This window comes from Lytechinus pictus, chromosome 15 (genome assembly GCF_037042905.1).
Source record: "Lytechinus pictus isolate F3 Inbred chromosome 15, Lp3.0, whole genome shotgun sequence".
NCBI classification, from domain to species: domain Eukaryota; kingdom Metazoa; phylum Echinodermata; class Echinoidea; order Temnopleuroida; family Toxopneustidae; genus Lytechinus; species Lytechinus pictus.
The window spans coordinates 10,041,724-10,050,504 of NC_087259.1; the positions used below are offsets into that span (position 1 = coordinate 10,041,724).

At 36.6% G+C, this 8,781-nt stretch overlaps 1 long non-coding RNA gene across 1 annotated transcript; it reads left to right on the plus strand.

Moving 5' to 3' along the window:
- Positions 1-3,601: 3,601 nt before the first annotated feature.
- LOC135156892 (uncharacterized) lies at positions 3,602-7,412 on the plus strand. Its single transcript, XR_010295936.1, has 3 exons — positions 3,602-3,663; positions 4,752-5,012; positions 6,909-7,412. It is a non-coding gene; the product is annotated as an uncharacterized LOC135156892 (long non-coding RNA).
- The last annotated feature ends 1,369 nt before the right edge of the window (positions 7,413-8,781 follow it).

Consider the following 8,781-nt stretch of genomic DNA (forward strand, 5'->3'; position numbering starts at 1 on the left):
AAAAAAAAAAAAAAGGTCTTCAAGCTCGTCAGGGGAGGCAAAAAAGTTCTTCAACCTCGTCAGGGGGGGTAAAAAAGGTTTTTTTAAGCTCGTCAAGGGGGGCATGTATACGTTTTTTGCATTGGTTGTGACTCGTCAGGGGGGGCAGACTGCCCCCCCCCCGTAGGTACGCTAGTGGCCTACATAAATTTCAGCTCGCGCTTCGCGTCCGCATTGTTTTATTTAGTGAGACAGGTACGTATCATGAATACAAAAATTCGCGACCGATATTTTTTTTAAATCGTACTTAGCGAACGATCAAAGTGTAATGGCGCCAAACATGCCCACGCGCTATCTCTACTTCCGTTTCCGGCTAGGTCAGCTTTTCAGCGACCGATCGCTCTGGGCCTGACCAAATTTTGACGGCGGTGTGAAAGCAGGTCCGATCGGTCGTTGGGTACGGTCTCTACGACCGTACCTTGGTGTGAAAGCGGTATCAGATAATTTCAATATAACACATTACATAATATACTACTAGTATAGGGCCTATACACAAAAAATATTTTTATTAATTTAAAATGGCAACAGATGATTTATGTTCATTTTGCAGTTAAAAAAAAGAAGAAACATTTTTTTTAATGTGATAAGATAAAAACCGTATGGAAAGAGTGAGGGAACATGCATCAACTCCTAAGATACAAATATAGATTTTTACAAAAGGTGTTCACGTTGGCGTTGAAGGTTCAACTAGAGGAGAGGCTCAATTTTAAATCCCATAATAATCCTATTAAGTACTTGTATATGATTTTAGAAAAAAGTAGAAACACAAAAGATCCGCCAACCCTGTCTTGTTATACTGAACAAGAAATTGTACACAAGCATATACTCTTGACCTTCCGTTAAAAAGTTATGACCGGAAATGTCAAAGGTCAACGAACTTTCGTTAGATGGCAAATTTCACTGAAGGTGTTAAGAGAGCAAATTTTTCCGTGTTTTTATGCATGTGTGTACTTTTTTATTTTCGATTCTGATAAGTCCATCGTCAGAAGTTCTTACCCAGAAGATATAAAAGGTCAAGACAAGGTCAAGGAAAGGTCAACAAACTTTCATTGGAAGCCAAAATACACGTCTAAAAGCGGTTAGAAGTTTAGAAGTCTTATTTTTCGTGGGTTCTTTATTTTGAAAAGTCTATATCTAAGCCACATTATATATAAAAGAGTCAAATGTGCTTATTAAGGAACAGAATAGAAAAACAGAGATAGACAGACAGTGTTGACTGTTGGGGCAAAAAGTACATCCTTTATAAAACATTTTAGTCTTAATTTTTATACACTCGCAAATATATGACCCTAAACACGTATAGCTTTCCTCGCGAAATAGATACCCTTTTTTCATTATTTTAGTGTTTTGACACGTACGTAACGTGCCCTACCTTGAAAAATACATCCTTTTTATGTGCTTTTTGGTCGCGCATGGTATCCACTCGTCAATGTAAGTGCCACCCCCCCCCCCCCCGCCGGGAAAATTTCTTACGCATCATTTTTCACATCTATAATAATCACAAGAAATAATCTATAGGCATATAGAGATAATTAAAATTATCAATAAATAATCTTCTGTATTAGTTTTCAAGATTAGGAATAAAATCAACGAACCCATTAACGAAATTGGTTCCCAAAAAGTCCTTGATATAAGCACAACGAGCCATTTATGATTTAATTCTTCGGTACAAAATGAATGCCTCGACTTTCTGTTTTATCAGCTTACTGAACCTCACAAATCGTGCTCTCACTCTGTCATTCTAACGATTACATTGTGAAATATATCCGCCAAACCTTCAATTTCAATTCAATTCATTTCATCGAACGTAATTAACGAATCAGAGCACAAAACCAGAGAATAATTTCAATCCGATCGTAATTGCTTTCCAAGGCAGAAGACACTATGAATTATTCATTATTTATAATGAATGGAGCGTTGTGGCCCAGTGGATTAGTCTTCGGACTTTGAAATAGAGGGTCCCAGCCATGGCGTTATTTCCTTCTGCAAGAAATTTACCCACATTGTGCTGCACTCGACCCAGGTGAGGTGAATGGGTACCCTGTAGGATTTATTCCTTGAATGCTTTAGCGCCTATATGGTCGCTCAGCTACAGCCGGGGTGATAATATACCAAGTATATTTTCAGCGCCTTGAGCACATAATCAATGTGGATTTGGCGCTTTAGAAATACTCTATATTATTATTATTATTTCTTTTATAATATTATATGGGTGAAAATGACTATGCTTTCCATCACTTTTAAATCGAGCCCACTCTTTTTTTTATTTAATCTTATCCAAGATAAATCTCATCGCGTCAACAGAGATCAATCTTTTTTTCTCAACGTCTTTGTTTCCTAAGCATGACCTACAATTTGTTAGATATACTGTGGTATTAATCTTAATACTGTATTTTTGACCACTGTCAAAAACCTTTTGTAAGCTAATCCAGCTAGTATATGAGTTCCATTACTCGGAGTATGGCTCTGATAACCTGTTATTCCCTACTTCTGTTTCCGATGCAAGTTTGATGTGAAAGCACACGTACTTAGTGACCGATCGAAATGCAATGACCCCCATACATGCCCACGCACTATATCTACTTCCGCTTCCGGCTAGGTCAGCTATACAGCGACCGAACGCTCTGGGCCTGACCAAATTTTGACGGCGGTGTGAAAGCACGTCCGATCGGTCGCTGCATGGTTAGGTCTTTACGACCGAGCCTTGGTGTGAAAGCGGTATCAGATAATTTCAATATAACATATTACATAATATACTATTAGTATACATAAAAACTATTTTTATTAATTTAAAATGACAACAGATGATTTATGTTCATTTTGCAGTATAAAAAAAAAGAAGAAACGTTATGATCATATTTTTTTCATGTGATAATATAAAAACTATATATATATGTGGAAAGAGCAAGGGGACATGCTTCAACTCTTGCAAATGTAGATTTTAAAAAATATGTTCACGTTGGCGTGGAAGGTTTAACTATATAGAGGAGAGGCTCAGTTATTAAATCATATATGATTATCCTATAAAGTATATGATTTTAAAAATGGTAGAAACACAAAAGATCCGCCAACACTTAACCGGATTAAGGAGAAAATACAAGAAGATAAGAAGAAAGAAAACTAGCTGAACAGAGCTCGGTTTATAATTACTAACAAACCATTTCAGAAAATGGGACAAGTTTATTTTCAAGGGATGCTGAGGCAAAGTAAGTTCAAGTATACAGTGATTAAACACTTTAAATGTGAGGGAGCTGGTCTGGGGTCCGTTGCAGAAAGAGTTGCGTTTAAACGCAAGTCAAAAAAATCCATCGCAAGGTCCAAATGGGCGCTGTTGCTTGGTTGATAATCAAGTTGCCCAAGTTTTTTAGAGTTGCGATTGATTGCAACTCTTTCTGCAACGGGCCCCTATTGCACTCCTCTCGGATTGGGGCGGGGGCGGTCGTGTTTTTTTTTTTTTTTTTTTTTTTTTTTTAGAGAGGGGATTTGCATCCTTTGGGGATGCATTGTGGCTCCTTCTGGAGTGAAAATGTCTTTTTTTATTTTTTTTCCTTACAAAACAAAGGCCGGGGGCTGAAGGTTGGAACAATCATTGATGACGTAATAATCAGTGGGTAAACTTTGAAGGTAAATTATGCGCGCGCATCAAACTCGTCACCATTGTCATGTAAACGCATGCTTATTATGGATGTTAATGTTAATTCAGAGAGATTACGTGCATGCATATACGATTATGACTACAATCATGCTTATAGATTTGTGCCATTGTAAATAAATTAACGATACGAAAAAGGCAAATTTAGTTAAGATGGAATATCAACAAACGGAAATAATGGTTAAAACTTCAAATGGTACAGAAAAGAACACCAGGGATGGAAAACCGGCACCTATATCTAAGAATTGTATAAACTGGACTCTGTTTAAACATCTGATTCTGCTCGTTTCAATCGTTGCAATTGGGATTTGGCTACAAACACCTTCAGGTAAATAGCAATAATGGTTATGGAATTATGATACTACCACTTTCACCAACACCACCACCAATACATCGCATAATGACCATGATCATTCCATCAGCAACAGCATCCCATAAGCATCCCTTGTTAGTCGTCGTCATCATCATCATCATCACTATGCACCGTCATCGTCTTCACCATCATCATCATCTCGTCATCTCATTACCATCATCATCATTTCATCACCATAAATCATCATTATTATTCTCCTCCTCCTCCTCATCATCATCCTCATCACCACCACCAATCATGCTGAAGGCCCCATTGGGGGGAATTTGGGGCAATCAATACTGTTATTGAATAGTTCTCTAAAATATGAGGTTATTATTATTGAGATAGTGACTTTCTTTGATTTGATTTGATTTCTACATTAAAAAAAAAAACAAGCCTAATCATTTTTAATTACAACAATAAGCGAACATTTTCCATCATAATAATAAAAATACATCACATTATTTTCAAATAGGCATATAATATACCTGCATTTTTTTTTTAATCTTAAAAATATATCATATGAACTAAAAAAAATGGGGACCTTCATATAAAAATCGTTGATAGAAATGTCTAATTAGGCCTACTTAAGAAAAAAATGATATATATATTAACAGTAATAATTTACCGCAAAACTTATTTAGAGCAATAATATTTCACTGGCAAGATTGAACGAAAAATCATATTGGGGTCTCATCTCTTTCACAGACGACTCCGAAAGAATTCGCAACTCTGACGGAGTTCTATGGGAGTACTGTGGCTACGACCCCGTTGCGGGCACGCCCCGTGATTCATTGTTCCCCGTCTACCATCGCGAGAGCTCGACTGTACCGCGAGGGGAGGCGAGGAGGACACGATTCAGGGAGAGGTTCAGCTTCTTATGGAGAGAAGTCATTGGAGCACCCAATTCTTATCTCTGCCTCATTGCATCATATTATCTGTGACTGACTTCTATGCATTGTAAAAGAGGTATATGATATTCTGATACTATACCCAAGATAATGATGTATGGATTTATATGCTTTATTAAAGGACACGTCCACCCCAACAACAAGTTGATTTGAATAAAAGGAGAAAAATCCAACAAGCAAAGCACTGAAAATTTCATCAAAATCGGATGTAAAATAAGAAAGTTATGACATTTTAAAGTTTCGCTTAATTTCACAAAACAGTTATATGCAGATCCTGGTCGGTATGCAAATTGGCAGACTGATGACGTCACCCATTCACTATTTCTTTTGTATTTTATTATATGAAATATAAAGAATTCTAATTTTCTCCTTCATTGTCTTGAAAATTTTATTCCTCCCTAAACATATATTCCTCCCTTAACATTTGGAATTACCAATATTTTAACAGTTTATGGTTAAGTGAAGTGTTCCTTATTGTCAAATCTGTAAAAATTGAAATATTGTATAATTCAAACAATAAAAAACAAAAGAAATAGTGAGTGAAGGATATCATCGACTCTCATTTGCATATCGCTGAGTTGGGCATTTAACTGTTTTGTGAAAAATAAGCAAAATTTTAAAATGTCATAACTTTCTTATTTCACATCCGATTTCGATGAAATTTGCAGCGTTATTTTTATTTGATTTTTCTCTATCGATTCAAATCAACAATTTTCTGGGGTGGACTTGGCTTTAACGGAACCAAATAATTTTCACGTACAGTTGTACTCAAAAGTTAGTGACCCCCACCACAGAATGTATTCATTCATACTGAATCTTGAATGTCGACAACAAGCCCATGCAAAGAAACATACGTTACTGAATGTAATATTTTATCACCTGACTTCAAAATCAGAAACATGACAGAACTTAAACACTTTAGATATGTTCATTTTCTGGTGGGGTTCACTAACTTTTGAGCACTACATGTGCCCCCAGCTTAATTCCCACAAAAGTAAAAGATAATTTGAATGTAGAAGTTCGGTTCTTGGGAAGGCAAATTGCCCCCCCCCCCTTAACTTGTTATATCAATTATTTAACATTTTTGATAATATAGCATGCATTGTTGTTTTTGCACACTTTTTGTGCAACATACTGGATGTCTATATGAAACTACAATAAAATTTATAGAACTTCAGAGCAATCAATATAAAAGTATACTGTAGTACTCAAAAGTTTGGAAACCCCATCAGAAAATGAAAAATAAAAATTGAATTGTTCAAGTTCTGCCATCCGTTTTAAATATTTAATGGTGAAGTCAGGTGATAAAAATATTGCATTCAATAAAGTTTGTTTCCCCGGCCCAGCAGGGCTCGTCTAACATTACAGTGTCACGGTTGTCTATATCAGCATGAGTTCATTTTATGGTTGCGGCCGGGGTTCACTAACTTTTGAGCACAACTGTAAATCAGACAATATTTACAGTCTGAGCTTTCGCACTTATTTGCATGATATGCGCTATTTTAATTTTCATCTGCTTAAGTGTCGGGACATTGCCCCCCCCCCCCAACACACACACACACTTAGTCATATATAGTTCACCGCTATGTAGTCATGCTATTATCTTGGTGTATATAAATAGCTATAGGCGAATAATACAAAATAACAAAACACAATTTTAATGAGGAAGTCAATTTGATTGCCATTGATATTATTTCCATGTACTGTACATGCGCGGATTAGCGGTTGGGGACGGGGGGAGGGGGGGGGGGCGTTGGTTGGGCAGAAGTTCAATTGAGCTTCATTTATATTTTTTATCATCAGTTTATATTCTCAAGGAATGGTGCAAAGTTGCATAAGTCGGTGCACATCCCTGTCATAAACTTTTATGTACCAGATAATTGTTTGGATCGATATTGGATAATTCGGAGCCGATAGGTCTCATAAATTTCCCTATTTGTCTTTTCCTGTTTAGATCAATTTTCATTTATCTACACGGCTGTGACGTCATGATGACCGCTGATGCAACTTTTACTGATAGAGGAAGGAGTGTTAACAGGGAAATACAAAGCAAATGACGTAGTCGCCACTAATGCGAAGATTTCACTTCGAATGAACACTGCGGCGATCTTTGAACATATAATAAATGAAGAAAATTAACAATAACAACTATATTTAAAAGGAATTCGGAGAAAATAAGAGAGGCTGGGCTCTGAAAATAAAGAATGAAATGAGACAGTCATGGGGTTTATGAAGTGATCATCGCTTGTGAAATTGTAACAGTCGTTATTTTTCAACGCACCATTTTCGTTCTGATATTTGGGGATTTTGTTTGGATGGATGGCCTTCAACAATTCGTTTAACATATTCGTTCTCAACATATATTTTTGTTTTTAAAATTGTGACAATATTATATATAGCGTAAAAATGAGCTACTGGACATATGCTTTTTTGTTCTGCTATAAGTCGGCCATATTCGAAATTAAATATGGAAAATTCTTACATTTTAAATCATAGCGCCCTCTCTCATTACTTCTTGTCAGAGGGTGTGTGGATGAGGGTGTGTAAGGGGATTTAGGGTATAGGTGTGAGTCAATATAAAAAAGATGCTCCTCAAAAAAAAATTAAATAAATAATTCATATGCTGATGTGCGTGTGTGGATGTGGGGCATGCATGGACGGATTCAGGATTGATGTTTTCTCTAGAAATTCGCTCACAACACAAATAAAGTTACTTTTTTGAGAATTTTCCCCCAAAATTCACTGGCAAGCAATAAAATGAAATATTCTGCCCATTTACAAAAACATTTTACCCCCAAAATCTCTGGCAAGCATGAAATAAAGGCCCTTGCTAAGGAAAAGTTCTCACTGCATTTACACCAGCAACCTGAGCTTTTAAAGTGGGGACGCCCTCTGTTAATGTTGTTTTTTCTATTTAATTTAAAAAATAAAAGGGAGGGACCATATGAATCTGTTGAGTGGTGAATAAGTAGTATGTTATGCTTCAATTTTCCTATATCACTAGACTACACAGCTCATAATGTTGCATAAAGCTGGCCAGATGTGAGTGGTTGAGGGATTGTGGCGCTAAATTAAAGGATGCTGCCTGCTGGCTCCTGAACTTGCTGCTTTAAATGGAAAGGCGTGCATGCATGCAGTCGCCTATAAAAGAATCCCGCTGCATATATAGGGCCTATTCACGTTCGCCCCACAAATCTGAGTATCCCCCTTCCCCTTCCTTCCTCTCTCTTTCCCTTTCTCTCCCTCTCCCCCCCCCCCCCCCGATCCTCTTCGTCCTCCCCTTCCTTAAAGCTAGAGAAAAGATATTCACGTCTTGATGTGTGTAAGTTTTTCTTTGCTAACCGAGTGATAGATGTGTGGAAGAGTCCCAGGAGATGTAGTTACTGCCTGTTCAGTGATTGCATTTAAAGGTCAAGTCTATCCCAGAAAATGTCGATTTGAATAAATAGAGAAAAATCAAACTAGCATAATAATGCTGAAAATTTAATCAAAATCGGCTGTAAAATAAGAAAGTTATGGCATTTTAAACTTTCGCTTATTTTCACAAAACAGTTATATGCATAACTTAGTCACATGAAAATGAGAGAGTCAATGATATCACTCACTTTTGTTTTTTATTTCTGAATTATACAATTTTTCATTTTTTTACATATTTGACAATAAGGGCCAACTTGACTGACCCATATAGTATTAAAATAATGTTAATTCCACATGTTCAGGTAGGAATTAATCTTTGTTTCACTTGACAATGAGGTGAAAATTAGAATATTCAGTATTTTATCTAATAAGTCTTCAAGACTCGTCAGGGGGGCAGGGATATGTCCCTT